General features: G+C 43.9%; 1 non-coding gene across 1 annotated transcript; it reads right to left on the bottom strand.

Moving 5' to 3' along the window:
• Positions 1 to 7,176: 7,176 nt before the first annotated feature.
• On the bottom strand, positions 7,177 to 7,302 carry LOC114680510 (U6atac minor spliceosomal RNA). Its single transcript, XR_003732728.1, has one exon. It is a non-coding gene; the product is annotated as a U6atac minor spliceosomal RNA (small nuclear RNA).
• Positions 7,303 to 7,821: the final 519 nt, after the last annotated feature.

Genomic DNA, 7,821 nt, shown 5'->3' with positions numbered 1-7,821 from the left:
ACACTATTACCCCAAGAGTGACAATTTTAAAAAATACACTTCTCAGAAAGTGTATCCATTTAGGGTCGGTGCATATGGTTGTTGAATCTGTGGACCCCTCAAGGGCTGCCAAAGCGAAATGTTCCAGCCACTGAGGCAGTCAGAATTAAATCAACCTCATTGTAAGTATCAGGAAATCCGTCTCCCAAGCAGCTCTTTCCATGACTTCCAATGGATAGCAAAATTGGAAAATTTGCATTCCCTGTGGGTTTGATAGTGACAACACTGGATAGAGAATTGTGAGCTGAGTTCAAGGCCCAATTGTACTTTCTGATTGTGTGGTCACAGACAAGTCATTTATCACTGCTTAGCTGGAGAAGAGAATAATGCAATCTACTCTGCAGGACTTTTAGGAGGCTAAAGTAAGTTTGTGCATGAAATGTCATCTTGTAGACTGCAAAGCACCAAACAAATGTAAGAATTGGTATTCTTCCCAGACACTGAGGGAGATGTTACTGAGCACTAAAATTTCCTGACACGTAAACAGCAGAAGTAGAGAGAATTGGTGGGGGCGGGTGGGGGGAGAGGCGTGGCGGAGGTTGGGGAGCAAAAGGCCTGGATAATTCACACACTGGAATAATCAACTCCTGAATCATATAGACTTAGCCAACCTGGGTCCAATGTAGAGCTCTGGTAGCAACTGCAGTGGCTGGAAAATGAGGCCTAGCAGGAAAAGTTGAAGGGGCTGTTTCTTCTATAGAAAAGATAGATGAGAAGGAACCCGCGCTTTCCAGGTACACACAGGCAGCCTTGGGAAATGTGGCCAGCAGATGCGCACCATTTCCAAAGAGAAGGGGCTGACAGGTGTCTGGTGAGGATTTGTTTGGAGGGACAGAGTGGGAGTTTTCTGTACCATACAGCAATGGAGCAGGCCAAAGCTGGCTCTAGAGCTGCTATGAGCTGGTCATGTACTCAGCTGAGAGCCCCCGGCAGGCGGAGCAGAGCAGGGGAGACAGCAGCACGGAGTTTGGTCATGTTGAATAAACAGGCTGGCCCCTCACAGTGAAAGTTTTGTCTTTGTGAGATGGAGCTAAAAGATGCCCCAGGACAGGGACCTTACTTTGGCAGGTAGCTCACCCCAGAACTAAACTGTACTTTAATCCCTAAATTTGTTCCTTATAACAATTTACTACAGCCTTACATAACCCTAAATATACAGCAAAATTCTGAACTAGGCATGGTGGGGCACGTCTATAATCCCAACTACTTGGGAGGCTGAGGTGAGAGGATCACTGGAGGCCAGGGGTTCAAGCCCAGCCTGGGCAACATAGTGATAGTCATTACTCATTCATTCATTTCTTATCTTCTGGGCTAGTGACACTTACACACTGGTAGAAAAACCAGGATGAATATCACCTCAGTTTTTCCATGAGGAAGTACACTGAACAAAGACAAGCTTAGTGAATAACTGTGGTATAAAGTAGAGGAATGGAAGGCCAAGCCAGGGGGATGGCTTGAGGCTAGGGGTTCGAGACCAGTCAGGGCAACATAACAAGACCCTGTCTCTACAAAAAATAAAAAAAAATAATTAGGCTGGGCGTGGTGGCTCATGCCTATAATCCCACACTTTAGGAGGCAGAGGCGGGTGGGTTACTGAAGATAAGGAGTTCGAGACCAGCCTGGGCAACATGGCGAAACCCAATCTCTAGTAAAAATATAAAAAACATTAGCCAGGCATGGTGGCAGGCACCTGTAATCCCAGCTACTTGGGAGGTTGAGGCAGGAGAATCGCTTGAACCCGGGAGGCGGAGGTTGCACTGAGCCAAGATCATGCCACTGCACTCCAGCCTGGGTGACAGAGCAAGACTCTATCTCAAAAAAAAAAAAAAAAAAATTAGCCAACATGGTGGCGCCAAACTGTAGTCCCAGCTACTCAGGAGGCTGAGACAGGAGGATCACTTGAGCTCAGACAGTTAAGGCTGCAGTGAGCTGTGATTGTGCTGCTGCACTCTAGTATGAGCAGCAGAGCAAGACCCTGTCTCAACAGAAAATAATAATAATAATAATAAAGAAAAAGAGAAGAACTAGAAAGAGTGAGCCATGGAATCAGGGGTGGGAGCCATCTCTCCTAACTGTGGAGAAGAGAATAACATCATAGAGGAAGTAGCATTGGGGTCAGGGAGTGCAGACAGGTAGCTTTCGGCAGGGCGACCGACCAATGGCAGGAAGGGTGTTTAGGGCATGAATCTTTGTGTGGAAGTGGGTATTTGATTTTTTATTATTCATGGGTTTTACCATGTCTTTAACCGAAGTGTAGGCTTTTTTTTTTTTTTTTTTTTTGGAGACAGGAGTTTCACTCTTGTTGCCCAGACTGTAGTGTAATGGCGCGATCTCACTGCAACCTCAGCCTCCTGGGTTCAAGTGATTCTCCTGCCTCAGTCTCCCGAGTAGCTGGGATTACAGGCATCTGCCACCACACCCGGCTAATTTTGTATGTTTAGTAGAGACAGGGATTCTCCATGTTGGTCAGGCTGGTCTGAAACTCCCGACCTCAGGTGATCCGCCTACCTCGGTCTTCCAAAGTGTTGGGATTACAGGCATAAGCCACTGAGCCCAGTCTCGTAGGCTTGTTAAGAACAGCAAGTGTGCATTATACTTCTTTCATGAGCTGTGCAGCTCCCAGCACAGTATTCCCTCTATATCCATGGAATCAATGTCTCATTCTGTCCTGCTTTCCCATTTCTTGTCCACAATTTCTCCTCAGAGACACTGCTCTAACCACATCCTTCCTCTAGGCTTTTATTTATCCTTCACATGTTCAAATCATATCCATCTTGTGAGGCCACCTTCCCCCCCCCGCTTTTTTTTTGAGACAGGGTCTCGCTCTGTCGCCCAGGCTGGAGTGCAGTAGCACGATTTCGGCTCACTGCAAACTCCACCTCCCGGGTTCAAGGGATTCTCCTGCATCAGCCTCCCGAGTAGCTGGGATTATAGGCATGTGTCACCATGCCTGGCTAATTTTTGTATTTTTATTAGAGACGGGGTTTCGCCATGTTGGCCAGGCTGGTCTCGAATGTCCGAACTCAAAGGGATCTGCAGCCTCAGCCTCCCAAAGTGTTGGGATTACAGGCATGAGCCACTGTGTCTGGCCAGCCACCTTCCCTTTTTATCCTGGAGAGAAAGGACTCAATCTCCTTTGAACTCCTATTTATAAAGCTGAACCACAAGAAATTGTTGTTTCTGTAGATCAAAAATGGTGAAATACTGGCTATTTTATGAGGTTCAACCTAGTATACCTTCTCCTGACTCAGCGCTCAGTCTCATTTTGTAGTACTTTCCATCACTAGAATAACAGTTTTTTTCTTTTCTGTCTTTCTCTCTGCCTCCTACTCCCACCCCCACCAAATGGAAGCCCCATGAGAGCAGGACCTGTGCTCTTATTCTTTGTTGTGGTTCTAGCGCCCAACATACTGCATGGTACATGGTAGGAGCTCAATGTTTGTTCAGTGAATGAATGAATGCTTTGCCCTGGGGTTTGGGCATTAAACATATTTGATCTGGTTGTGGGATTGCGTAAGTCTCTCAGTTCTAAAAGTCAAGTTGTGAAAATAAATAAATATTTAAATAAATAATAAAAAGAAAAAAAATAAAGCCAAGTTGTGGGGTATAGCAGGTCAGTGGTTCCTCAAATCACTGGTACACTAGAAACACCTGCAAAGAGTTTCTAGGGGAGCAAAAGTCCTGGATAATTCACAAACTGGAATAATCACAGATTCCAGGCTGACTCCAGATCAACAAAATCACAGCAGTGTGGAGCAGCCCAGAAATCTGTAGGTATCTTTGTCTCCAAAGATGAGTCTCAGGTAGCCACTGGAATAGCTATCAAACCTGCACTTGTGCACGACCAGATTCCATGCACCCACGGGGCATGAACTGCAACTGTCTTGGTAATTGCTGGGTTCTCAGTGGACGGCACAGTGCCTAGCAGGTGGCAAAGAGTGACAAACAGTTGTTAATGCATCTTGGAGGTCTTTTAATATTTCTGAGAGCACCTTAAGCTGCCAAGGCCCATTAGGCTAGTTGAAAGAGGTCTTAGAGGATTGACCCTGAGAACCTAGGGTCCCCTTGCGCTCCCACACTTCAGACGCTTGTATATTTGTGGCAGTGTGTAACAAGCCAGGTGTCACTGAGCAATTTAGCCTCCCCGAGCCTCAGATTCTTATGTGAAAAGAGGGCATTAGGTTAAATGACCACTAGGGTCCCATGGGATTGATCTTGCTTTCCATAATGACTACTACATACTGTGTGACTTTGGGCAAGTTACTTCTCTTGTTGAAGCATCTGAAATCTCACCTCTCCCACTTCTTGTCACTGACTGTAAGCCCCATGAGGCTGGCAGAAACCTTACTTATCCCATAGCATGTATCTGTAATAGTGCTTGGCATACAGTCATATATAGTCTCATATATATATATAGATAGATTATATATATGTATGTATGTATTTATTTTGAGATAGTGTCTTGCTCTGTCACCCAGACTGGAGTGCAATGGCATGATGTTGGCTCACTGCAACCTCTGCCTCCTGAGTTTAAGCAATTCTCATACCTTAACCTCCCCAGTAGCTGGGATTACGGGTGTGTGCCACCTCGCCTGGCTAATTTTCTTGTGTTTTTAGTAAAGACGGGTTTTGCAATGTTGGCCAGGCTGGTCTCCAGCTCCTGGCCTCAAATGATCCGCCTGCATCAGCCTCCCAAAGTGCTGGGATTACAGGCACGAACCACCTCACCCAGCCAATAAATCACTTTATTGGATGAATGATAGGGATTTTTTTTAATGCAGTGAAAAGGTAGAAGCTAGCTTAATTAAAAATTGTATATATAAACCTGAACTCAGTATGCTGCTAGTTGAAAACTTAAAAGTGATACATATCTTTCCTCCTTTATTTATTTATTTATTTATTTATTTATTTAGGTAGAGATGAGGTCTCCCTGTGTTGCCCAGGCTAGTCTCAAACTCCTGGGCTCAAGCGATCCTCCACCTCGCCTTCCAAAGTGTTGGGATTACAGTTTGAGCCCCTGTGGTTGGCCCCTCTTTTTAAAATAGCAAATGTATTGAGATATAATGCACATACTATAAAATTAACCCATTTAAAGTGTGTAATTAAAAAAGCTGGGTGCAGTGGCTCACACCTGTAATCCCAGCACTTTGGGAGGCTCAGGTTGGTGGATCACCTGAGGTCAGGAGTTTGAGACCAGCCCAGCCAACATGATGAAATCCCATCTCTACTAAAAATACAAAGATTAGCTGGGCATGGTGGCGGGTGCCTGTAATCCCAGCTAGTCGGGAGGCTGAGGCAGAAGAATCGCTTGAACCTGGGAGGCGGAGGTTGCAGTGAGCCGAGATCGTGCCATTGCACTCCAGCCTGGGTGACAAGAGCAAAACTCCATTTCAAAATAGTAAAAATAATAATGCTATAATGAACATTTGTGTAGAAGTTTTTGTGTGAACATACATTTTCAATTCTCTTGGGATGGTATCTAGGAATGGCTTATGGTAACTCTGTGTTTGACTTTTTGAGGAAGTGTCAAAACTGCCAAACTGTTTTCCAAAGTAGTTGCTTTATTTTACATTCCCATCAAGAATATATGAAGGTTTTAATTTTCCACATCCTTGCCAACATTTATCTGTCTTTTTAATGTTAGCCATCTTAGCAGTTGAGAAGCAGCAGTATCACATCATTGGTTTGATTTGCATTTCTTCGATGACTAATGATGTTGAGAATATTTTCATGTGCATATTGGCCACTTGTATATATTCCTTAGAGAAATACTGATGGAAATAATTTACCCATTTTATTTTTTCAGATTTTTAACTTTATTTTATTTATATATTTATGTATGTATTTGTTTTTCAGACAATGTCTCACTCTGTTGCCCAGGCTGGGGCGCAGTGATGTGTCTCAGCTCACTGCAACCTCCGCCACCCATTTCAAGCAACCCTCCAGCCTCAGCCTCCCGACTAGCTGGGATTACAGGCTGGAACCACAGGTATGAGCCACCACACCCAGCTCATTTTGGTATTTTTTGTAGAGATGGAATTTCACCATGCTGCCCAGGCCGGTCTTGAACTCTTGAGCTCAAAGAGATCCACCCGCCTCGGCCTCCCAAAGTGCTAGGATTACAGGCATGAGCCACCACGCCTGGCTGGATTTTTAACTTTATTTGGCACTATGATGTGTTTTATCCGGGTTAGGAGGCTTGACTTAATTTCAGACAACTCAGTGCTCTCTGATAGTCTTTTATCCTAATATGAGCTTTAATTTTTCACCTTCAAAATACTTATTTTCCAGACTACAGTCCTTGATGGAACAGTCGGGAGTCAAATATCCTGCCTTCTACTTTTTGTATTATTACATCTTCACAACCCAGGACTTTACTGTTTTTTACTCATCTTCTTTCATACGTTTAAAACCAGGTGCAGTGGCTTATGCCTGTAATCCTTCAGCACTTTGGAAGGCTGAAGCAGGAGGACTGCTTGAGCCCAGGAATACCAGATATAGTGGCACACACCTGTAGTTCCAGCTACTTGGGAGGCTGAGGTGGGAGGATCACTTTAGCCTGGGAGGTTGAGGCTGTAGTGAGCCATGATTGTGCTACTGTACTCCAGCCTTGGATGACAGAGAAAGACCCTGTCTGAAAACAATAAATAAATTCGAGCTCATTTTCAGCCTCTTGTTTCCCCTTTGCCCATTTAAAAATGGGGTTATTTGTCTTTTTATTGTTGAGTTGTAAGATATATATATATATACACACACACACACATACACACATATATACATACTCCAGACACTAGTCCCTTATCAAATATATAATTTGCAAATATCTTATCCCATTCCATGGGTTGCCTTTCTTGACGGCATCCTTTGAAACACAAAAATGTTAAATTTGTTTAAGTCCAATTTATCTATCGAATTAAAATAAAATGAGTTAAATTCAATTTATCTTTTTTTTTCTTTGCTGTTTGTGCTTTTATATCTAAGAAACCATTGCTTAATCCAAGGTCACAAAGATTCACTCATATGTTTTCTTCTGAATTTTAGAGCTTTAGCTCTTGCATTTAGGTTTACAATTCACCTTGGGTTAATATTTCCATATGTATATAGGTATCAGGTAGGGTTGGTCTTTAAACAACAACAACAACATGATGTTTAGATGCCATGAAGTAGGTGGCAATGCCTTAACCTCATGCATGTTGTCAGGTCTGAGAGCCTCTTCCATCCTTGTCAAGGGGAGTGCTAATGTTCTCTCCTTTCATATAAAACATTATTTTTATCTTTCTATTTTTTTTTTTTTTTTTTTTTGAGACAGTCTCGCTCTGTCACCCAGGCTGGAGTACAGTGACGCAATCTCAGTTCACCTCCCAGGCTCAAGTGTTCCTCCTCCCTCAGCATCCCCAGTATCTGGGTCTATAGGCGTTCACCACCATGCCTGACTAATTTTCTGTGTTTTTGGTAGAGACGGGGTTTCACCATGTTGCCCAGGCTGGTCTCCAACTATCAAGTAATCCACCCGCCTCAGACTCCCAAAGTGCTAAGTTTACAAGCATGAGCCACCGTAAAAATATCTTTTTTTTTTTTTTTTTTTTTGAGACAGAGTCCTGCTCTGCGGCCTAGGCTGTAGTGCAGTGTCGTGATCTCGGCTCACTGCAACCTCTGCCTCTGGGTTAAAGCGATTCTCCTGTCTTAGCCTCCCCAGTAGCTAGGATTACAGGTGTCTGCCACCGCGCCTGGTTAATCTTTGTATTTTTAGTAGAAACGGGGTTTCATCATGTTGGTCAGGCT

This window comes from Macaca mulatta, chromosome 8, assembly GCF_049350105.2.
Source record: "Macaca mulatta isolate MMU2019108-1 chromosome 8, T2T-MMU8v2.0, whole genome shotgun sequence".
Classification (NCBI taxonomy): Eukaryota; Metazoa; Chordata; class Mammalia; order Primates; family Cercopithecidae; genus Macaca; species Macaca mulatta.
The sequence above is the reverse complement of the archived record's forward strand: the minus strand, read 5'-3'. Positions and strand labels throughout refer to the sequence as shown.